The 26053-nt window shown below is 42.1% G+C and overlaps 1 long non-coding RNA gene across 1 annotated transcript in view; it reads right to left on the bottom strand.

Moving 5' to 3' along the window:
* Nucleotides 1-22870, bottom strand: part of LOC138746443 (uncharacterized) — a 211403-nt gene extending 188533 nt beyond the window's left edge. The window contains exon 1 of the long non-coding RNA XR_011346959.1: nucleotides 22795-22870. This is a non-coding gene — a long non-coding RNA (uncharacterized lncRNA). The remainder of the gene's footprint in view (nucleotides 1-22794) is intronic.
* Between the last annotated feature and the right edge of the window lie 3183 nt (nucleotides 22871-26053).

A 26053-nucleotide genomic window follows, 5' to 3' on the forward strand; every position in this document is an offset into this window, starting at 1 on the left:
TGGGAGACTGCTTGCTTGTGGTGCGATATCAAACAGAAGCAAACACGCAAAACAAAGTCTGTTCAACAGGCTTTATTCAACATAAACTTCCACAGAGTTAGCTGTGAGGAAAGCTGCTGCGAGATCTGAGAGCGTCTTCACAGGGCCAGCTCTGGCTTATGTCCCGGAGGGTGATCGGCACCCGACCAGGTGGGGCTTGGTCCATTCAGGTTGGCTGATTGACAGCCGGCCAGGTGTGGTCTTGTCCCCATGCTCTTCTGCAGGGACAGAGGTTTCCCCCTGCAGTAGGCCAGTGGTGTACCACCACACTGCTATAGACTAATTGCCACTTCATTACCACCATTAGAGTTCTACAGTGCAGAATAGGCCCTTTAACCCATTTTGTCAATGTTCACCCAGCTAGACCTGTTCAACTGTGTGCAGCCTATAATCCATCTATGACTTTCCTACCCAAGTACATGTCAATTTGTCTTTTAAACTTTACAGTTGCCCCTGTATCGAATGCTTCCTCTGGGAGCTCGTTCCATATACCCAGCATCCTCTGTGTGAAGGTACCCTCAAGTCCTTTTTAAAATATTTCCTCTCACCTTAAATCTATAACATCTAATTTTAGATTCCCTTCTGCTGGGAATAAGTCAGACTACTTTATCCATGTTCCTCATGAACTTACAAACCTCCCCATTTAGTCTCCTCTACTCCAAGGAGAAAAGTCCCAGCTGATTCAATCTCTCCTAGTAATTACAGAAAAGACTTCATTTCAGCCTTATTGGCTGAGACCAGATGGCAACATCCAAACCCGTGGGGCTGCACGGTGGATAGAGCAATGCCTTTACGGCACCAGTGATTGGGACTCGGGTTCGAATCCCACACTGTCTGTAAGGAGTTTGTACGTTCTCCCAGTATCTGTATAGGTTTTCCCTGGGGGGGGCCTCCAGTTTCCTCCCATCTTTTGAAATGTACCGAGGGTTGTAGGACAACTGGGTAGCATGGAATCGTGAGCCAAAATAGTCTGTTACCGTGCTGCATGTCTAAATTTAAATTGTAAATTTTTTTAAATTTTTTTTTTTTTTTTTTTTTTACATAAAGTATATGAAAAGTGCTCAATTACTGCGTCTTCTTTTGGACAAGCTGATACCTCACCATCTGCAGATTCCCTTTCATGTTACATCACTTTCCCTCATCATCAAATCCAAGTTCTGGACTCTGGACCCTGAGTGCACTTTCACAAGTGAGAGATCAGCCAAGATTCAGAGAACTGATTCTTGGGATGGGAACGTGTCATACAAAGGTAAATTTAAAAAAAAGACTGCATCTGTACTCTTTTCACTTTGGTACAATTATCTCATTGGAACATACAAAATTCTTACAAGAATTGACGGGGTAGATATTGGCAATGAGCGGACTTCTCTACAGACAGGGGTCAGTCTCAAAATAAAGGATCCACCAGAGGACAAAGATGGAAAGAAATGTCTTTATTGGGAATGGCGATCTGACGATGATTAGGGGGATTAGAGGTGAAGAGGTTGTGCAAATATAAATTCTTAGGATTCATTATCTCAGAGAAACTTTCCTGGACCCAATACGTGAATATTATTGTGAAGAAAGCATGTCCACGCATCTACTTTCTCACTAGTTTGCAGAGGATTGGTAAGACATCAAAAACCTTGGCAAACTTTTATAGATGTCCAGTGTTCACTAACTGCAACCTGGACTGTAACAAGGGCACCAACACCTCTGAGCGAAAGCACTGCAACATAGACCAGTACATCACAGACAACACTCTCCCCAGTGACGGGAAAATCTACGTGAAGCACTGCTGTTAGGAGAGCAGCAGCAATCATCAAGGATTCACAACCACCCAGGACACCCTTGGTTTCCACTGCTGCCGTCAAGTGGTACAGGTGCCACAAGACTAATACCACCAGTTTCAGGAACAATCGCTACCCTTCCACATCCGACTCTTAAACAAGAGCTTAATCAAAGAATGATTTAAGGACTCTTAATATTTTGTTTATAGATGCCATACAATCCATTACATTAACATGGCTTTTACAAGTTGAAAAGAAAAAATATGAAAAAGCCCCCCCCCACCCCGAAACCACTCAATCCCCCGCGAAACTGAGAAAAGGAAATCCTACTCCCCAACCCCCTTATTGGAACTTAAGGATATAGCACCACCCCCCTCTTCATACGGGATGTGGCTCATTGCCGCAACGAGCCCATGAACAGTGGATGATGGACTCCAACACCCTTCACGGGTATTACACCATTACCTCATTCCAAATAGTTCCTTCTTATTTAACTGCCTATTAAAAAGCAGAATTCCCACAATATCTAATGCCTGTTATAATCTATGAAAATTTATTCAATTCCCATCATCGCTGGGTAACGTAACAAATTTGTATCCCTTGCCCCCTTATCCTCATTTCATAATCCTTGCTAAATAATTTTCAAACTCTCCATAAATTGACAAAACCATGAAGAAAACTCCCTGTCGTCACTGAAATCAGTTGCCACGTTCAAATTCAAGAATTTGATCTTACTTGAAGAATCCATTTCCCTTGGCCTGACACCATCTTGTCCAGCCAAAAGGCTGATCAAACTTGGGATTGTATGCGATTCCGTGTGTGCAATAAATCTGAACTATGAACATACAGAATTCCCTGCCCCAAATGGCCGGCTTAGACTGAGCATATTCAAGCCATTGATCAATACCTCGAGCCAAGACAAACATTGTCACTCATCACACATTTAAAAACTAGGATCATTTTTGAGGGGCATTTCTGGGCTGCCACTTAAGTTTTGACATTTCTGGTCTGTTTCTAGGTTGCCACTCATGCTGGCATTGGGCTAGACAGTTTCCCTTTCAACTTGAAAACCTCTGGTATGTCACAATATGATTTGCATCTTTTGCTTTGGAGGTGGGAAAAAAAAATAAGCTCCTCTACTCATGAAAGATTCATGAAATCTCATCTTCCATCTGTAGATTCCAAGGCTCCAATTTAAAGAATATTCTCAGGTAATCCTTCAAGGATGTTTTATTCAACTGGCTTATAAAAATTGTTATTTTCATCTGAGTACAAGTGGCAATTCAATATGAAGAAAGGAACCAAAAACCACAGATTGATGCAATCTATTAGGCAAAGTATGTATCAATTCGGAAATATAGAGCGGCATATTTCAAAACGCAGTCTCGTGTACAGCAATAGATACTGGAAGTCAGGCCATAGGATGCAGTTCACCGCAAATATATTATTTATCAGTCTGTCAAGTAAGGCTAGTTATTTAACTGAGGAGTTACACAATACCTAGCACACGTGAGTGCGAGCAGAGTCCACTGACATTTGCTGGAGGTCAAATACCGGTAATCAGAAATGCATGAGCCAATTTGTTGCACAACAACCCTGGTGTCTGTGTGTTGACAAGAAAGGATTTTTTTTCTCTGACCTTGTCAAATCCTATCTTCATTAATCAAAAGATAATCTTTCAAAAGCTGAAAATTGAGTGATTATTTAACATGTTTAAGTGAAGAGTTTCTCAAGCACAATTTTGGAAAAACCGTTTTTCACAGATACTTATATTCAATCAAATTCTCTTGTACTGAGAGCCATTGCAGTCAACGGCAGGAAATTTAAACTGCATGTTTCTTTCTACTAAAAGGATCGTAGGCCCAAATGCTATCATCTCTGGTGGTAGGAATCTTTAGGTAGAACAGCAGCCTTCATTTTTTGATCACTCAAATATATAAAAAGCACCTTTCCCCTCCCACTGTGCACTCCCTTACCCTTCTTACCCACATCATCTCGGAAGAATTTTCACACCTTTGATATTGGCAAACTGAATACGGAAATTTGCATCACTAAGCACTTTTGCACAGCTGCTGAGAAGCAGAAAATTTGCACAAATTTTCCGATCCACTGGCAGTGTAAAAACGTTATTTTAAAAAAAAACGGTGCGGCTGCAGTACAAATTGACTGCAGGCACTCCATAAGAAACCGGGCTAATGAATATGGTGTCCACCCTCCCACAAACTCCGCCACACAGGAAGACAGCGTATAAGTACTTCCCGCGTAAACAACCACTCCGGTGGGAAGCATGCAAATCTTTTATGGATTTTTTCCTTTAATACGTGTAAAAGTCATAACTGTTGAAAACTGCTATTCAATTTTACCACTTAGACATCATTACAAGGCTTAATTCCCTGTGATGTTAATGGTACCAAGCTGCTTAAAACAATTGCATTAATAGATCTTTAAGGCAACAATAAAGTAAATGGATATGTAGTCCAAAAATCTCAAACTTTAATCAAAATTGTTACGGAATGAGTGATAAGCTGCCTTGTGCGACTATGATTGCCATAGTGGAATTCCAATTACTTCAGCCTATCAGACCCCCTGTCCCAATGTAGGAGATGTAACAAGTAATGGAAATTAATAGTTGTTACATAACAGACAGAAGTAAACACTAAAGGTGGCACAGGATCCCTTCCTACAATCCCCCCCTGGCAAACTCCACTAAAGTCAGTGGCGCAAGTCAACAGGATCATTAGGAGAAAGTAAACGCTGCCTGGAGCACTTAAACCCAATGGGAAGGAGTCACGTTTCTGGTGAATGTCAATGGATAACGAGTAGGAAAACATCATTAATCTGACTGGGGCAGAATTCAAAGGAATTGCACTGGCAAGACGTAGGCTTTGCTGTTAGGCACTCACTGTGGCAAGGAACTACTCCAATAGTTAATGGGAAGGATCATGCCAATCAAGTTTGTATCGCCTCTCAACACCAAGAACTTACTTGAATTGAACAGTTTATTGTCACTTGAGCCAAGAGTCAGTAAAAAGCCACATCTTGCATGCTACCAAGTAAGACAACCCATCTTTATGTACAGCAGGTGGTGCAATTATAAAACAAAAGTGCAAGGTAAATTAAGCACAAGACTCTCACGCACCTTTACCCTGATGTATTACTGAAGGACACATCTGAGCTCCAAAATCACCAGTAATGTTACAAATGTTAAAAGCATTTTACTCATTGCAAAAAAAATGGAAGCTCTTCTGCCCAAACTGAGCATGAATGTGGGCCAACTACCTTACTCAATCGTAGTTTATATGCAAACACTCAAGGACAAAGGGCATTCCAATCTTCCTGCCTCAAGGGTATACCAGACATCTCCTGACAGAACAAGATCCTGGACTACACTATATACTTTTTTGCCAAACTTGGACAATGGCTACACTCACCGGATGGATGCTGGTTACAATCTCAAAAGCATTCTGCATGGTACATTTGCCATGGTTCATTTGCCATGGTTCATGAACTGTTGGACATCCATTGCAAGGATATCTTTTAAAAGATAAAGTTTGAAGATATGGCAAGCATTTGGACAGCTAGGGAGATGCTGTCAAGGGTGAGGACCAGAGCAAGTCAACATTTTCGGTGGGGTGGAGGGTGGAAGGAATTTGAAGAGGCAGAGAGCAAAGGAAAACTGAACAGAGTGAGAGCATTTCCTAGCCTCTTGTTTCCTGCCCAAATCTCCAACATCTGAGCCACACTCTACATTATCCAATAAGAGAATAATGAATTGACCATAATGAGTGAATCATCATCTACAGGACAGAAGGCTGCCAAGCAAACCCTTGATCTTGTAGTGAATGAAAGCAACAAACAAGACATCTCCAAATACATGTACATTCTATTTGCAAGTCATGACCTCTTTTTAAAAAAAAATACAATACTCATTTCTAATTTGACTTGTTCTGGAGTATGGCCAGATTAAGGCAAACTTGTAGGTCAACATTTCATGTACTTTTTTTTCCTGCACAAAAATCAAACATTGACATCCTGAAACACTCTTTGCACTGAGGAGCCAGTTTCCATGCTGATGTTGCCCGTTTCCTTCGAGAAGAGCACGTTTGGAGGAGATTGAAATCCCTATAAACACCAATTGTTTTCCCAGCAGAGGAAAACATAAAAGCACCATTTTTTTTTTAAATAAATGAACACGTTTAAATGTTGATGGTCAGTGCTGACCCATTTCTGTCCTGTATCTGTGTGACTGGATTTCACCCTCAGAGAAACTTTGACAGCTTTGCCAAATCCTTTTAAACAACAATACTTCCCCCTAAGAAAAGCCAATAGAGAAACATTTATTTTAAAAAAATAGCTATTCAAAACATAATTTCTCAAACGCACCGTAAATCAGTTTTCTAATTATAACAGAATATATCAATTCCAAAATGGAATTAGGAATTCCTTCTTGATCTGTAAACAATGGCAACATTAAACATTTACAGGTCAAGGTCTTTGAAAGGGCTTCCTGCACAAACCACAACATGTATTCTCTGCAATCAAAGTTTAAAAAAATCTGCAGCAAACAAAATGTTTTTTAAAAATCCACATTTATAACATAAAATATATTACAGCTGAGCCCAGTAATGCTAGAAATCACATTTCCCATTTGTCATCAGGTGGTCTAAAGAACGGAGAAGAAACACAAAAAAAAAATGACATCAGTGAAACTGCATCGGTTATGACCAGTTTTTCCAAAGTACAAACTGAAATTAAAAAATTAATCTGGAGCCAAATCTTCCTTGCAATTATTTCCAGGTGAAATTGCACCATTGGGAAACTGGACCATGCACAAAAGGACACGCTTTATGTCAACACAAACATTGCTCCGCTTCAGATATTTAGCGTATACTTTGGTGTATAAGACGACCCTTGTAGAACCCAAAAAACATGACAAAAATGTGTCTTATAGGCCTGATATAAAAACGTGACCTTAAAATTCTACTCAAAATACCACTCAATTGGTTCCATAACCCACTCAGACCCCACCCTATAACAACTTTTTAAGATACCAGTATATTAGAAATAAATTTTTATTGTAAAAATCTAAAATTCTTCAAAAAAATAACTATCATTGTCTAAAGCAAAGAACTCAGCAGACTCATCCCGTGTCTCACTATTTACACCATCCAGCTAATAGCCACCTTCCGGCCACACCCAACAGCTTAGTCAACGTGACACCAGTTCAGTCAACACATGTATTTTTATTGGGGGGGGGGGTAATCATACACCCAATATATGGTAACACCATGAAATTCAGGCTAAAATTGGGCACCCATCTTACCTGAAGGTTATCTTATACGCTGAAATATACTGTATCTAACGACATCACTTTTCACAAATTACAAGTGTGCTTTAGGATACTAATTACTCCCATTTCTGACCAGTCTCGGAACAACTAAGACTGTATTACAATATATTGTTGTATTTGCTGGTGGTCAATTTGTAACTGACGAACTTTGATAGGATATTGCACATGACAATAACCTTGCACACAGCATTCGAAAAATCTTCAGGAAGGGATAAATAAATAAATAGAAAACAGACCTCATTGAGGGGTCAACAACGGAGAGGATAAAGAACTTCAGATTCCTGATGTCATCATCTCTGAAGATCGATGTGGGGTCATCATGTCGAAGCAAGCATGAAGGCAGCTTGCCAGCTAGGTTTCCTTATGATTTTGAGGAGATTTGGTAGGTCACCAAAAATTTTTGCAAATTTCTACAGGTGTACAGGGAGAGCATTCTGTCTGGTATGGAGTTACCAATGCACAGGGACAGGGAATGGCTAAGAGGTTTGCAAACTCAGCCAACGCCATCATGGGCATTAGTCGACTCCATTAAGAACATCTTTAAGAGGCATGGTCTCAAGAAAGCAGCTTCTATCATCAAGAAGCCTCACCACACAGGCCATGCCCCTTTCTCATTGCTACCATCAGGAAAGAGGTCAAGGAGCCTGAAGACTCCATCCGACATTACAAAAACAGCTTCTTCGCTATCAGATTTCTGATCCGACAATGAACCTATAGACCCTACCTCATCTTTTATTTCCTTCACTTCTTTTGCACTATTTTTAAATATTGAATTTATGGAACTGTAATTTATAGCAATTTTGCACCTTAATGCACAATACTGTTGTAGCAAAACAACAAATGACAGTAAACCTAATTATGACATCCATGATGGATGCGCTCTGCAAAACTGGTTTTGGGATAAGAATTCAGAAGTTGGATCCATGGGGCAGTTCAACATACAAGTTCCTTGTCAACAGGGGAAAGGCCTGACCCAACAATTATCTCATCCTGAATACCCCCTTTATATACGACTACATCAAGTTGAGGTTGGAACCGAAGTACAAGGACACCGAATACCAAGATTCCACCAATCCAATATGCTTTTAAGTATGCTCCATCCAATGTTCCAGTCACTTTAATTTTATTTACCCCCCCCCCCCCCCACATCCATGAGAAGCAAGAAACCTAGCGAAGATTTTTCACCTTGGGTTGCATTCATCCTGCGGTGGGCAGCACGGAAAGTCTGGCAGCTAATGAGGGTCAAGAACTTGATGGATACTGTGGGGTGGTTCCCTGAGCAGACTATCCAAAGTATATTCCAGGGTGCAAGAAATACATGCTGAGGAGCACACAGAGGCTTTGGTAGGCTTTCACAGAGGCTAACTCAAAGGCTTTGTGGGGAAAGAGCATAGTAATGGAAGGATCTTAGAAGACAACAATAGAAAGGTGCATCACAACGAGGAAGGGCACATGTTAAAAAATTCCCCAGCTTACTGCATATAAAAAAAGCTGCACTAATTTACTATGAACAAAACCTGAATTTTTAGATTGATTTGACTCCAAGAGCGGGAAGCTTTTCACTTATCTACAATGCGTACAATACACACACACCTCTGTGCGCGGCTACACACCACATGAAAATGAATGGTTTTGATATGGGAGCATGCAAAGTCTACTGTGTGCTTAAATTGGAGTTTTGATGACACCATGCATTCCTCCTCAGCCTTCTCCTGGAGCTCGGATCCAGAACATGGGAATTTTTTTTTAATTTTTGTGTCACCATGGTTACCCTTTATAAATATGTGAAATTACATCCAGCTTGCACACTGTTTCCATGCGACTTCCCAAGTCCTGCAAGTGGGCAGATTAAAGTAACAGCCACAAAAGGCCAAAATTCAGAACATGGGCCAGATGTGCAACTGTGACTGGAGCCAGAAACAATACATCACTAATAACATCAATGATAAATTTCAAACTCTGCAATCCTGAATTATGTTAGCTGGTTTATTACCTTATATTCTGACTTCATGAAAATATAGTCCATTTGCCTCCCAATGAAATCTCAATACATTTGAAGTGCACCATGTGACATTCCATGGTATTCAGAATAAAATGGACAAGATGCTGAAGAATATTTGACCAGATGGAGATGAAGATTAGCCCCAAAGGTCAGGTGCAGCTTTCCTTTCTCTCCTGTTGGACATAAACCCAAGCACAAGTATTATTAACGTCTTTCAATCAGACATTGAACTTCATTTCAATTCTTTCTTCCCTTGATCACCGTTAACTTGTGCATCAACATTGACTCTTAATTGCCCCCTAAAGCAGTCAGCAAATCACTCGCCAACAGCCTGGGTTTCGAATGGTATGGCCAATCCATTCAAACATGGATCCATGCATTTACTTTGCAGATTAGCTTTGGGAGACCCGTCTTGAACAGCAGTGAAGTGACAATGTAGTGTATGTCAGACTGATTTCAGATTCATTTTCAGAATATATACATGACACCACATACAACCCTGAGATTCTTTTCCAACAGGTAAGGCAGAATTGCCATTTATTGGTAGCACAAAAAAAACTGTGCTCAACATACAGACCTGAACAAATAAAGAAATGTAAATAAACTGACTGTGCAACACAGAAAAATGATAAAGTGCAAAAGTAAAAGTCCTGATTGAGTTTTTTGTATAATGGGAGCAGCTGTTCCTGAACCAGATGGTGTGAGTCTTGTGGCATCTATACCTCTTTCCTGATGGTAGCAGTAAGAACAGATGCATGATGGCAGTGTTCCCTGTAGATTTTCTTGATGGTGGGGAGTTTTTCCTGTGGTGTCCTGGGCTATCTTTTGCAGGGCTTTACACGCCAGGGTTTTGGTGTCCCCACACCATGATGCAGCCGGTCAGCACACTTTCCACCACAATACAGGCATAACTGGTATCTGTTGGCAGTGGTATGTCTGCCCCAGCAGCAAAACCAACTAACCAAGAGGGTAGACCATGGTACAACATGGGAGACAGTTACCCTAGGAATATTCAGTATTGCTGTATCATTGTTTCAATACATAGGTCAGTAATAAAATATGCTGCAAATTATACTAGACAATGAAGATTTTGCTTCCAAACATTTTTTGGGTGCATTTTATGGATTTTGGGCTGCAGATCACGAAATTTTTCTTTAAATTTTCCTATCACATGCCATTTTTGCTTGCGGATACAACCTAATTTTATGATTTCCTATCATATTTTAAGTCCACTTCACAAAACCATGAAATGCAATGTGTCATTGAAAATTCATTTTCTGCCTTCGCACTTGGACGTCTTCCCCGCTGATCTCAGGGCAGCGACGAACCTGCTGAAAGGCTTCACCGAAAAGCAGCATCAGGGCAATTGGAATCCATCAGTGCTAGTCGACTGTTGTTGGACACCGACACGAGAGGCCTCAGATGCTGAGTACATATGAAAATCAGCGGCAAAACATTTTTAGGTCAGTTGAACAAACTCAATGTGTCAGCCTCATTATTAAATTAAACATACAAAGTTCAATAAAAGTTTTCTCCACTTTCCTAATCTGAAATTATCTTGGTGTTCATCTTGAACTTGCCTACAGTAATCCTCAATTACAGCAAACCTTGCGGGGAAAAAATGTGCTGTCCAGTGTTACCAGCCACTATTCTCTCTCAGATCTCAGCAGTGCTATCCCTCTGTACAACATCCTCTCTGGGGTAGGGGATTTGCTTCAACTTCGAGAAAACCTTAAATTAAAGGACAAAAATTACTCAGGCAATCTCTTTAGAGATGAAAATACCCAAGACGTGTTTAGTTTCTAACTTTTATAAGTTGTTAAGGTCATCGGGAGATGCACCTTTCCTCCGTCCATTAGTTCATTAGCTTTCCCTTTGAACCAAACAGAGGAAGAGATATGAACTATTTTTACCTTTGGCCACTGTTGCTTGGTGGGCAGAATATTTCCCCATTCATATTCCATGAAAGAATAGAAACTATTCCCTTAATTTCCAATGCCTACATATCTCCCCCACTAATAACACTCTGGTCACCACCTTCCTGAAGATAAACTAGTCTGAACGAACAAAACTCCTTGGCTCAGATGATACACCAGCTATATAACATCTAGGGGGCATCTCTTGGCTCCCATTGGAGATACACAAAGAATATTTCAACCTCAATCTGCACTGATTTAGCAAAAGTAGCAGAGCCAGTGTCTATAAGAGGCCACAGTCTCCTTGGGCTAGAGATCAGAGTGTAACTAACCAACCCTACTCTCGTGTATTTGAGCAGACGCAAAGCAAGGATTAGAAAGTCATGAGAAGGTACCATTTTCTGCTGGGCTCAATAAATAAAACTGATAATGGCCATGGGGTGTGAGAAATTGAGAGCAATCTGACCTTTCTACAATCAGGAAGAGTATGGAAATAATTTCGAGGGATGGTGGTTCTGTAGATGGAGAGTCTGTTTCCTGAAGCCATATATTCCCAAAACATTTCCATTTGGCAGCTGCTTTACACAAGCACGATATTCATACATAATGAAATCACATCAGGGCAGGTTCTTCAAAATTGCAAGCCTTAAAACATCAGTGAATTTGAAGAGGAAACCGGGAGCACCAATACCCCTGAGCATAAAGCGTTGCAAATGGTAGTGGACACAGCCCAGGATATCACAGGCAAAACCCTCCCCAACATCGAGGAGCATCAACAGGGAACACTGCCGCTGGAGAGCAACTGCAATCATCAAGGATCCACTCCACCCAGCACATGCTATATTCTAGCTGCTGCCCTCAGGAAAGAGGTACAAATGCCACAAGACTCACACCACCAGGTTCAGGAACAGCTGCTACCCTTCCACCATCAGAGTCAACGACCAAATCAATCAGGATTCGTACACTGTATTATTTTCCCCCCCTCAGTATTGCAGCTTGTTTACGTTTATTTATTTGTTTACATGTATACGTTGAGTAGTTTTTTTGGCACTCCCAAAAAGTGGCAATCCTGCCTCGCCTGCAGTAAAAAGAATCTCTTGCATGTTCTCACAATAAATCTGAATCTGAAATTTCACATTCACTCAGAAAGGAAAAGATCAAGGAAAGCTGCAAGGCATGATGGCACTGAGATAAATGTTTCTGCAGTCAAGGCCAATCATTTGCTCTCTTGCTTCAATCAAGAAAGCAATTTTGTAAAATCTACTCCAAGGTGTTTGTCTCATTTTGCCCCATACTTAATAAAAGGATATTTGCTATATTTCAGGAAGTCCACGTTTGGCTGTAAGAAAGGAATAGAAAAATCATACACAGTTGGAATCATTTTCTCCAATTGTTAAATATTCTGCTCCAGAGTTAATTACCATTTTAAAATTGATGGCACAATTGAGGAGCCCTTCCTCAAAATAACTTTGTAAATGACTCAATTTTGAATACATAGCCAAAGTCTGCTTCATCTGAAGATTTACTTTTATCTGGATCATTGAGACTGAGTCCCAAATTCAGTGAAAAAGTACAGCGATATGCGTAATGGTGCTATTGACTGTTGTGGCGTGCACACACACACCCCTCCCCTCCCCATTCTATATTGATTCCAATCACAACATGGGCAGAATGTATTCAGCATTGAGTTAGGAGCATGATAAGCCACATAGCCCCTCAAGCCTACCAGATTGTTCAATCTGATCATGGCTAGTCAGCCTCTGGACTCGTGTCTTCTTCTCTGCCAATACCCCTCAATCATACTACTTTTCAAGAAAAAAAGTCTACATCCTCTTAAAATCCCCAATAATCTGAGGGCAGAAAATCCCAGAGGTTCATCACTCACAGGATTAAAGTCAGGAAGTAGTATTTTTCCCCAAATGTTTGCTACAGTGCAATATCCTTTAAAACAATCCATGTGCAAACATCAGCTGACAATTGGGACACAAGGTTTTTTTTTGGGGGGGGGGGGGGGAGAGAAATGCAGGACTCCAGCCCATCAGATTACTGCCATACAAGCAATGCTGAGGAATGGTAATTCAGGCTTGGGTAGGTGAATTAAAAGGTAGGATTGGGTGTCAACACACAAAATGCTGGAGAACTCAGCAGGTCAGACCAAAACCCTTCATCAGGTGTGAATGCATCCAGAAGAAGGAAAAGCAACAAAGTTATTGGCAGGTGTGGGGAAGAATGTGGTGGGGGGGGGGGGGAAATCAGTGTAAAGCTAATAACCCACAGTCAATAATTTTCTAATAAACTATAGAAAATACTGCTACGTTTCAGGGGAATTTTGCACTGCTGACATACAGCACTTTATAGGTGGGCACTCAGATGATGCCCATGAAATGGGGAAAAATGTGCAAATACCATTGTTTACACCTACAAATTGAAGAAATGAAACCAATAAATAACTGCAGAAGTGTGTCCTCCGAGATAAATTTCAGAAATGGTGCCAGTGAAAGTCTTCAGTCTCTAGAGTTTGAGTGGAAACTGTTCTGTACAACATTGCAAATACAGTATATTATATTCAACAATCAGCCCCTTGAACCAAAAATACATACAATTTCTTCCAAAGGCACTGCTAACAATGCTAAAATAAGAAGAATTATGAACTTTGATGAATAAACACTTTTTTTTTTGAAAATAACTAATTTTTGTTGATTTACATTGTGTGTCTTCTGAAAGATTTTTCCATGCGAATGATTCAAAAAACACAATATCTATAAATGCAAACCAAAATGCACGGTGTCATGTGGAAAGTAAACTGATTGATTGCACCATGAGCTGGTTCGGAGACTCGAGCGCCCAGGAATACAAAAGGCTACAGCAACTGGTGAATCAAATCAAGTCCATCACAGACACTGACCTTCCATCCATTAAAAAAATCTGTTGTGAGACTCTGCCTCAAGAAGGCAGCCAACGTCGTAAGGAACCCCCATCACCTAGGTCACAATCTCGATTCACTGATCCCTTCAACTGATAGGTACAGAACCTGGGGTCACAGTTTAAGGATAGGGGGGAGTTTTTTTTTAGGACTGAGAGGAGGAAAAATTTCTTCTCTCAGAGGGTGGTGGATCTGTGGAATTCTTTGCCACAGGAAGTAGTTGAGACCGGTTCCTTGTCAATATTTAAGAGATTAGATTTGGCCCTTGTGGCTCAGAGGATCGGGGGTATGGGGAGAAGGCAGTAACTGGGTACTGATCAGCCATGATCATAATGAATGGTGGTGTAGGCTTGAAGGGCCAAATGGCTTACTCCTGCACCAATTTTCTATGTTTCTATGCACCTCTAGATTCAACGATAGCTGTTGAATTTAAAAACTATCAGGCTCTTGAACATTCCCATACCACTGTAATCCTAACAATTCACTGCTCGAGTCCACCAAAAGACCTCTATTAAAACATCACTTTTTATTGCACTAACTGCAACTGTGAATATGCATCGATCCTTTAATATTTATAATCTCTTTTGCTATCTTGACATTATTCTGTCATTTAGTTTCGACTATTGGAGTTTGTGTCTCTTATAAGGTTAAACAGGAAAAATTTGTAGATGCTGGGGTCTAGTGAAAAGCCCTTTCCTCTGGAAAGAAGAAAAAAAAACACACACACAGGTAGACCCTTGAATTTAAAAAAAATGAGGAGGAGGGAGGAAGACGAAGGAACACAGGCAATTTGCAATAGGGTTGATTTAGCACCTGTTCGACTGGAGTGAGAAAGAATTTGTACATTCCAATAAATTTACACTGAGCGCGACAAAAGAGCAAAAACTAGTCAGTCGATCAAATTCAGTACTTCCTACATTTAAAAAAACTGGAATTAAAAATAATTGATTCTCAAATATACAGTACAAGCATATTACAGCAAAAGATGATAACTTTATATTAAATAAGAAACTGCATTGCTCACTGTAGAGCACGTCGAAAGAATCAAAGACTTGTTGATCCAAACCAAAGCTTTTATTAACTAAAAGACTGGAGCACATCACAAGTAGGTCGACTAGTCCAGAATGACCTGGTCTGGCTAGGAGCAATCCTTTAAGACCTGCCAGTAGGTGGGGCTACACTCTCAGCCAATCACAGTCATCCTACACTACAAACTGGGTGATAGAATCTGTACTGTCGCATTCACTACAGCAGGAGATGCATTGTATAATGCACTTGTTGTTGCAGGATATTGTTCCGCAACTTGAAAATTGAGTGCCATGGGTTTAAATGGCCAGAATCTGTTTCTACATGCTGTAAATAAATTAAAAATTAAATAGCATCTGTGCTCAACACAGAAGCATTGCAGCTTAGCCTCCAACTACTTTCAATGCCAAGCCTACAATTATTTTTTTTTCCCAGGAGGGGAAACTAGATTTTAAAAAGATTCTTTAAAAATTGCAAGGTGCATTCAAATTATTTTATAAAGAAAAAACAAAGATAACATGACTGATCGAGCTACCAAATAAACAGTCCAAACTAATGATTTAGTGAATCAAATTCAAATACTATGATGTTAGCTGGGGAATTTAAATTCATTTACTTAAATAATCTGGAATTAAAAAGCAAGCTTCAAAGATGGCCATGGAATAATTAGTTTGTCTTACGAAACCCATTTGCGACACCAGTGTCCTTCCAGGAAGAAAATCTATCTTCCTTACCTGGTATGATTGATTTGTAAAGGCAAATCCACAATTGATTCTCATCTGGCCCTTGAAAATTACCCAATAGATTTCACAGTTCAAGACAAAATGGGAATGGACAATAAACATTCTCCTTCAAACAGTGCAAGTTCCAGTTACAAGGGATAAAAATTGAAATATGGTCATATTACGCACAAGCATTGAAAGCTTTTTTTTTTGTTTATTCAGTCATTCCAGATGACAGAATAGTTTAGTATATCAAACTTCGTCAGTTCTAATTTTAGTTCCCAGTTGTTATTATTCAGACCACTGTATAGAATTACCATCGATTCCTTGGATTTGATATTAAGGATGATCTAATGTATCCAATTAGTTCCAATGTCTTAACATTTTTCGACAACACAAATATTGTTCAACTGCAAACAGCCAACTGTTTAATTATCTACAATAACTTACTTCAGGAAAAGATAAGTAGATTATTCACTTGTAGGCTCAGAGCTCAACTCAGTGAAAGGTAAACTGAAGAAAATAGTGCAATCTTTGTTTCAATTTGCAATCTGCAGGGAGTTAGTCGAGCTCGGCCATGATGATAGAAGGGGCTGCACAATTTAGGTCAGTGACCCGTGGCTATAGAAGGCAAGGGCTGGTACAGCTCTTCTCCACTGATAGGAATCACCCCAGCTGGACACCCAGATAAAAAGAATTTAAATTTTAACCTTTACATCCCCTGCGATCAGTAGCTTGTTAGAAAATTCCACAATTCATGTGCTGACAGTTTACAAGTACTGTACCATGAAAGGACAATCTTTTGCAATCATTCCTCATTCAGGAGTCAATACTTCTGAGGAAGTAGAAACAACATGAAAGTTGTCAAATAAAAATATTGTTCAATTAATATAAAACAATAGAAATACCCTTGAAGAACACAATTATTCAGACAGTTCTTGGAGGTTTTTATGTAAAATGATTAAAACAGCAAATCTCCCTGCAGGCCTTGTTGAAAAATAATGGGTAAGACATTGCTATCTTCTGGCAGCATATTAATTATTTCATGATACTTTAATGCAAAGAATTTTAAATACCAAGTTTGCCAAAAAATACAAATGAAATCCTCAGTTGTGCAAGCAACAATATTCACTGCATCACTCCAACAATAACCTCTCACTCAAAGTCACCAGAACCAAGGAGCTTATTGTTGACTTCAGAAAGGGAAACAGAGGTGTACGATCCACTGATCACTGGACAATCAGAGGTGGAGAGGGTGAACAAATTCAAGTTCCTGTGAGGAAATATCTCAGATGATCTTTCCTGGACCCACCACACATGGCATCGTGAAGAAAGCACATCAGTGCCTCTCCTTCCTCAGGCACTGGAGAATGTTTGGTATGACATCAAACTCTGGCAAATTTCCAGTGCTGCGTGGTGAACGGCTGCATCACAATCTGACGTGGGGACACCTATACCTGAGTGCGAAAACCTGCAAAAGGTAGTGAACACAGATCCAAGATGTCACAGGTAAAACCCTCCCCACCATTTAGAACATCAACGGGGAACGCCTTGATAAGGACTCGTTTGTGGTATCTGGATTTCTTCCCCCCCCCCCCCACCCCCAAATTCCACAAACAGTTCCTTAGTTTTGCTAATCAGCTCATCTATCTCACTCTTGTATGCTTCCTCATTGGTGACTGCGATTCTGCCAGCGCCCATGGTGACATCGGCAAATTTGTAGATGGCATCTGAATTGTGCCAAGCCCCAGTTCAAAAAATGGATGCACTGAAATGTTTACTTACTGCAACCAAACAGGTGCATAAAATGCACCAACTGCAATAATAGATCGCTGTTGGAGAGTAGCAGCGATCATCAAGGATCCACCGCACCCAGAGCACGCTCTGTTCTCGCTGGTACCATCAGGAAAGAGGTATAGGTCAGAATCAGAATTTATCGTCATGAAATTCAATGCCACAAGATTCACACCACCAGGTTCAGGAACAGCTGCTACCCCTCCACATTCAGACTCTTCAAAGATAAACTCAATCTGGGGCGTATTTGAGGACTCTTGCACTTTATTTGTCATTCCTCTCTCTGTATTGCAGTTGGTTTACATTTATTTGTGTGTGCGTTGAGCTTTTTTTTGCACTTTCAAAAATGGTTTTTCCACAGGAAAACAATTTCAGGGTTGTACGTGTTGTCATGCATTTTCTCTGACAATAAATCTGAAATCTAACTACCTTCAGGGGCAAGAGATTAGAAAGATTAGGTGCCCCAGTGATGACCTGGGAAAAAATCTTTATATCAAACTCTTAGCAAATGCTTCAAGACTTACAGCAAATACAGCTTTGAATAAAAATCCCTACGGAGTGCCCTCAATGTATAATGTGGCTCAGTTGCACAATAAAGAGAATTTATTGAGTGAAACAATTTTTTTTTTTTTTTTAAACTCACCTATGAATATTTATCCATCCTTTTGTATTTATTATTTCATGTTGTCTTGGCATATTGTGGCAATTCAATGTGTTTAATTGCAGTTGGTGCATTTTATGCACCTGTTTGGTTGCAGTAAGTAAACATTTCAGTGCATCCATTTATTGTACTGGGGCTTAGCACAATTCAGATGCCATCTACAAATTGCCGATGTCACCATGGGCGCCAGCAGAATCGCAGTCACCAATGAGGAAGCATACAAGAGTGAGATAGATGAGCTGGTTAGCAAAACTAAGGAACTGTTTGTGGACTTTGGGGGGGGGGGGAAATAAATCAAGATAACACAAACGAGTCCTTATCAAGGGGTGAGCAGCAGGAAAATTAAGGAACTTCAACTTCCTGGATATCCACATCACTGAAGATCTGTCCTGGGGAATGGGAGGGGTGGTAGTGTGGGAAGTGCCTCTACATCTATACTTCATGACAACTTTGAGGAGATTTGGTATGTCACCAAAGACTTTTGCAATTGTTAAAGGTGTACTTTGCAGAGCATTCTGACTGATTGCATTACTATCTGGTACAGAGGTGCCAATGCACTAGATAAAATAAAACCTCAAGAGAGTTGTGAACTTGGCCATTGCTATCATAGGCTTCAGTGTTCACTCCACTGAGGACATCTACAAGAGGCAATGCCTAAACAAAGCAGCCTCTATCCTCAAGGACCCTCACCACCCAGTTGATGCCCTCTTCACACAGCCATTGGTAAGGAGATACAGGAGCCTGAAGGTGAACACCTAGCAACACAAAAATAACTTCTCTGCCATCAGATTCCAGAATAAACAATGAACCACAGACACTGCCTCATTTTGACTTTTACATGATCCTGCAAGGGGTTTTTATACAAACATTTGCACTGTAATTCTGTCATAAAACAACAAATTTTGTGGCATCTTTATGACAATGAATTCCGATTCTACATATGACAACTTGTTTCCAAGAATAGTTTCAAAACAGGACAAATCCATGTGCACGAGAGAGTGGGTTATTGAGAAATATGTGAGTATTGATCTCTGTCAACTGGTGGAGACTCAATGGATGGAATGGCCTCCTTGTACATCACAAGGAAGTGAGGTACAAAGTATGAGATTGTTTATTCTCAAACAATGGCGCTTATATTGATCGAGTTGTAGGAACAGAAGCTAACAATCATATAACCTGTCATGGCTATGCAAGGTACATTTATGCATTTAAGCCTAAAAATAAAAAGACAGCCACATGACTACATCAAGATACAAGTCTGGCAAGTCCCAAGAGCAATGACTCTGAACACAAACTGGCTGATCAGTGTTTTTTTTGTATTATTCAATAAGTGTAGGAGAGTTGCAGCAGGTATAAAAGACAAGTACTCACATGCGCTTGGAGATAGAGAGCTTTAAAATCAAGTTACAACATGCAATACCTGCCACCCCTTGATCTGGTGCAGGCACAGCTCTTAACTACTCTCAATTAAGGACAGTGACTCCTAAACTCACAATACACAGCTTCCATCTCTTTGTCTGCACACACCTTACTAATGACCCTCCAGTGTCACCCACGGTTCACAACCTGGAGTGGCATAGGCAAGTGAAAGAGAGAGATGGCTCACACATGATGGACTTCATCATGCCATCAGGCAATTAAAGTGGCCAATGAGTAGGCGTGCGCTAACCGGTGGGCAGGGCTGCCCCTTGATTAGCAGGCGAGGTGACTTCCATCTGGGTTCCAGAGGACAGATGACCTCCGCAATCCACATTCCCAGCAGGTTCCAGACAGAAGTCACATGATTGCCACAATCCACACTACAACAGTGAAATATATTTTACTGACTGAGCGACTGATAGACATTTTGCTGCAATGCTTTGACTCTGGTGAAGATGTTCAATAAGTTGGTTTTTGAAAGGAACCAATTAGGAATAATATTTTGTGCTCAACAGTTCCAGTTAGAAAGCAATCAATTGATTGATTGTTGGTATGTGTTAAATGCCTCAAATTCTGTGAGGTTCCTGAAATTGTGGAATAGTATTAGTTCTTATAAGAGACACAAAGGTCAACAATTAATAAACAGTCAGTAGGTTCATTGTGGCATAACTTACTGCCAAAGTTTAGTACAAAACGAGCTGGTTAATAGATTAAAAGTTAGGAGTAGTGCCGTTCTAATGAAATGCTTGTGCATTCATCCTGGAATACAGCCAGAATGACAAGACTTGTGCACAACATGTTCAAATTCTAAACACTTCCGCAAGTCACCACCAATTCTTTGACGTAAAGTTACAATTATTTGGGACAGTCCAAGTTTAGAATTTATTAACAACCACTTATCTCTCACCTGTGATGTCACCATCCAATTTCATCAAGCACTTTGAAGCAGGTGCCAGAGCTCAAATACAGTCAGTGGTAACACTGATTTTTTTTAAATCTTCCCTTACCCGCTGTATCCAGGTGAATTTCAAAAATCACTTACCCAATCATAGAAATTACATTTTAAAGATATCTCAATTATTAAAAAGGAGCTAACAAAAGGCACAAATGACCTGTTGTGTACAGGTTCCTTTCCTCTATTCCACGTGAAAAGGTGAAGTCACCCGAATGCCAGCTGCAAAGTGAGACTGGCTCACGACACAGCACAATCTACTCCATATTAAACCGAGAATCTTTTTTTTTCAGGATAAATGCATCATGTTGAAGGGTGAAAAATAACAATGCATGTTGTGGCTCCTGTCGGACATCTACTCTGCAGACGAGACGGGCTCAGTTACCGGCACTGATGTATTCGAATTTCTCCACTTCAAGTGCACATCAAAAAGAAACAGTACAATCTTTGGAACTAAAACATGTGGTAAACCACAAAATTTTCAAAGTTTCTTGTCATCAATTTAGATATATAAAAGTATACAATCATTGAATGCTTCTGCTTCAAGCTCTCCTGACTTCCTGAATAGATACTTGCTAGAATATTCAACAGTCACAATTAAAATAGCAGGCTGGTTCCTTCTAATGCAAGCCTGGAAGAATTCTTACTTACATTTTCCCAAAAAAAACCCTGCTGTTACAGACACCGTCTCATATATACCTTCAGCCAAAGCACCCTATTCTGACTTAGGACAACAAAATGGTTCAACAGCATTCAGAAAAGAAAGCTCATCTACCAACTTTCTGAAATGTGAGGTCTGCTTCCTTCCAGTGGCACCGTCTCACTGCTGAAGACTTCCACCATTTTCCACTTTCTTGTCCCACCTGTCTCCCCTCGTCCACTGTGCACCCTCGGATTTATTCAGAGAGACGAGAAGGCAGTCCGTGTCAGAGCAAGTGCAAATTCACGATGCCCCCAAAATGCATATTGACACAATGCAACACCACCAGCCGCCCGGCAGTAGGACCCAGAATTCTGTCTCTCTGCCACAAGACATGAAATAAAGTGGTCAGGAGGAGATTCGACCGGTCAGCCTCAATGCACCTTTTTTTTTTAAATTAGAGGGGCGGGGGAGAAAAAGTAGGTTTCATTTCTAAACCGAGCCCATAATAATAGTGAATAAATACAAGCAGAGTTGAGCAGCTCTGTGTTATTGCTGGGTGCACACATCCACTGCCCAGGCATGTGAATATGCCTTTTAAACCTCGGTTGCTCAATGGTCAGCCACTTAGACGCTCCAGAGGGTGCAGCCCCTCCAATGGTCAGCCACTGACACGATCCAGAGGGTGCAGCCCCTCCAATGGTCAGCCACTTAGACGCTCCAGAGGGTGCAGCCCCTCCAATGGTCAGCCACAGACTCTCCAGAGGGTGCAGCCCCTCCAATGGTCAGCACTTAGACTCTCCAGAGGGTGCAGCCCCTCCAATGGTCAACACTTAGACGCTCCAGAGGGTGCAGCCCCTCCAATGGTCAGCCACTGACACTATCCAGAGGGTGCAGCCCCTCCAATGGTCAGCCACTGACACGATCCAGAGGGTGCAGCCCCTCCAATGGTCAGCCACTGACACGATCCAGAGGGTGCAGCCCCTCCAATGTTCAGCCACAGACTCTCCAGAGGGTGCAGCCCCTCCAATGGTCAACACTTAGACGCTCCAGAGGGTGCAGCCCCTCCAATGGTCAGCCACAGACGCTCCAGAGGGTGCAGCCCCTCCAATGGTCAGCCACAGACTCTCCAGAGGGTGCAGCCCCTCCAATGGTCAGCACTTAGACTCTCCAGAGGGTGCAGCCCCTCCAATGGTCAACACTTAGACGCTCCAGAGGGTGCAGCCCCTCCAATGGTCAGCCACTGACACGATCCAGAGGGTGCAGCCCCTCCAATGGTCAGCCACAGACGCTCCAGAGGGTGCAGCCCCTCCAATGTTCAGCCACAGACTCTCCAGAGGGTGCAGCCCCTCCAATGGTCAACACTTAGACTCTCCAGAGGGTGCAGCCCCTCCAATGGTCAACACTTAGACTCTCCAGAGGGTGCAGCCCCTCCAATGGTCAGCCACAGACGCTCCAGAGGGTGCAGCCCGTCTAATGCATCCGCATCCCTGCCGCCCGGGGACTCGCATCGCGTGTGCAATTTGCACCCTCCGCGCCCAGGCTTTACCCGAACTTACAAGCAGATCCACCAGATCCTACCTTGCGCTGTTATTTTGTTGCTGCTGTTGGCTTCCCCCCACCCCCCCCCGTGCAAAAGCCTCCCGATTGCTTGCGCGGATCTCGCGGAGCGGCGTGTCGGTCCTCCCCGGCCGAGCCGAGCCGCGGTCGCTGTCCCTTAAAGTGGCAACGCTTCTCTCGGTGGCGCTTCCACCCGCGCTGCTTCTCCGGGGGCCTCGATGGTCTTCACCCCCGCAAAACCCTGTCCGTTGGGGGGGGGGGGGGGGTGATCTCTAATGGCCCTCACGATTGATTCAGGCGACGACACACAGAAATGCTGGGGGAACCCTAACCACCAGCGGCTGCGGACTTTCGTGGTCCACGGGCGCCCGCAGCAACTCGCTGCCAACACACGTCAACTGGACTTCAGGTGGGAGCAAGGGGAAGGTCAAAAATATATATACACAACTCCGTTCGAATGAATGCATCCCTCCTCCCAGTCCAATCTCAGATCGGTTTTAAGAATGCAGGTCTGCCACATCTTTTGAAATTCACTCACTGGATTCCTGGAGGAACTCAGCAGCTCAAACATTGCCTTGATGCAGCGAAGGGACATCACCAACGTTTCGGGCTGGAGCCCATCACCTGTGTTTTACCCTTTGAAATAAACGTCGAAGAGTTTTGGGCTTCTATTTATATTTTTCTTAGAAATGATGAATGGGCTTCCCTGATTGATGAATGGGCTTCCTTGATTGATAAATAGGCTTCCCTGATTGATGAATGGGCTTCCCTGATTGATGAATGGGCTTCCTTGATTGATAAATAGGCTTCCCCGATTGATGAATGGGCTTCCCTGATTGATGAGTGGGCTTCCCTGATTGATGAGTGGGCTTCCCTGATTGATGAATGGGCTTCCCTGATTGATGAGTGGGCTTCCCTGATTGATGAATGGGCTTCCTTGATTGATAAATAGGCTTCCCCGATTGATGAATGGGCTTCCCTGATTGATGAATGGGCTTCCCTGATTGATGAATGGGCTTCCCTGATTGATGAATGGGCTTCCCTGATTGATGAATGGGCTTCCTTGATTGATAAATAGGCTTCCCTGATTGATGAATGGGCTTCCCTGGTTGATGAATGGGCTTCCCTGATCGATGAATGGGCTTCCCTGATTGATGAATGGGCTTCCCTGATTGATAAATGGGCTTCCATGATTGATGAATGGGCTTCCCTGATTGATGAGTGGGCTTCCCTGATTGATGAATGGGCTTCCTTGATTGATAAATAGGCTTCCCTGATCGATGAATGGGCTTCCCTGATTGATGAATGGGCTTCCATGATTGATGAATGGGCTTCCCTGATTGATGAGTGGGCTTCCCTGATTGATGAATGGGCTTCCCTGATTGATGAATGGGCTTCCCTGATTGATGAGTGGGCTTCCCTGATTGATGAATGGGCTTCCTTTATTGATAAATAGGCTTCCCTGATTGATGAATGGGCTTCCCTGATTGATGAATGGGTTTCCTTGACTGATAAATGGGCTTCCCTGATTGATGAATGGGCTTCCTTGATTGATAAATGGGCTTCCCTGATTGATGAATGGGCTTCCTTGATTGATAAATAGGCTTCCCCGATTGATGAATGGGCTTCCCTGATTGATGAATGGGCTTCCTTGATTGATAAATAGGCTTCCCCGATTGATGAATGCGCTTCCCTGATTGATGAATGGGCTTCCCTGATTGATGAGTGGGCTTCCCTGATTGATGAATGGGCTTCCTTGATTGATAAATAGGCTTCCCTGATTGATGAATGGCTTCCCTGATTGATGAATGGGCTTCCTTGATTGATAAATGGGCTTCCCTGATTGATGAATGGGCTTCCCTGATCGATGAGTGGGCTTCCTTGATTGATAAATGGGCTTCCCTGATTGATGAATGGGCTTCCCTGATTGATGAATGGGCTTCCTTGATTGATAAATAGGCTTCCCTGATTGATGAATGGGCTTCCCTGATTGATGAATGGGCTTCCCTGATTGATGAATGGGCTTCCTTGATTGATGAATGGGCTTCCTTGATTGATGAATGGGCTTCCCTGATTGATGAATGGGCTTCCTTGATTGATAAATAGGCTTCCCCGATTGATGAATGGGCTTCCCTGATTGATGAATGGGCTTCCCTAAGTGCGTTTTTCATGCACTTGCGGCCACTGGAATCGCAGTGGACACGACAAAATAACCACACAAGGTGTTTTAGAGTGAATCAAATGGATTTACTCTTCATCGCCTGCGCAAACTTTTAAAAGCCAGAATCGCACGCTGACATCATCACGTGCTGACATCACATGGCTGGATCAATGCCTCCTGGGTGTTGTAGTGGCGACATAGCACAGCTACGCACCCTCCCCCTTTCCCCCCCTCCCCCGCCCCAGAACTGGCAGAAGGTGGAAGCTTCACAGCAATGGCTGCAGAGTCCATGTTAGCACAAAAAAAAACATTTTCGGACTCATCAGGGTTACCAATTGTGGCCCACTGGAATCACAGTGGACACGACGAAATAACCACACAAGGTGTTTTTAGAGTGAATCAAATGGGTTTACTCCTCATCACCTGTGCAAAGTTTTAAAAGCAAGAATCACACGCTCCACACGCACTAACGTCATGTGGCTGGTTCGATGCCTCCTGGGGGTTGGAGTGCGGCGTTGCTACACACTCACCAAGACTTGCTTTCCAGGCATGTTGCCTTTGGGATGCCTGCGGACATTTTTCCATACCTTGATGAAGGGCTGAAGCCTGAAACATTGGTTATGTATCTTTATCTTTGCTACATAAAATATACTGTTTACCTGTTGAGCTTCTCCAGCATTGTGGTTTTATTTGGGATTCCCTAATTATTAATGCATCATCTCAGGAAAATATTTCTATATTTGCATGATTGCTTCCAAACTTTGTAACTGGTCTTGAATGAAGATGATAAACCTCCCCCTACATTAAGTGAGAAACCAAAGGTGTATTCAACAGCTGGCTGGAGAAAGGGTACACAAAGTACACCTGCAAATAAGGGCTCAAGTTACATTACTAATAACTGAATCCTTAAAACGTTGTCACCCTGGGGTGTGGGGACGAGTGGAGCACGTGATCACAGAAAAAAACGCGCAAGCTCCACATAGAGACCACTAAAGGTCAGTGAAATTAGTTACTGGAACTGTGAGGCTACCACGCTATATCATAAGAACTACAGATGCTGATATCTTGAGCAAACAAAGAGAAGCTGGAGGGTTTCAACAGGTCAGACAGCATCCTTGG

Source organism: Narcine bancroftii, chromosome 12 (genome assembly GCF_036971445.1).
Source record: "Narcine bancroftii isolate sNarBan1 chromosome 12, sNarBan1.hap1, whole genome shotgun sequence".
Lineage (NCBI taxonomy): Eukaryota > Metazoa > Chordata > Chondrichthyes > Torpediniformes > Narcinidae > Narcine > Narcine bancroftii.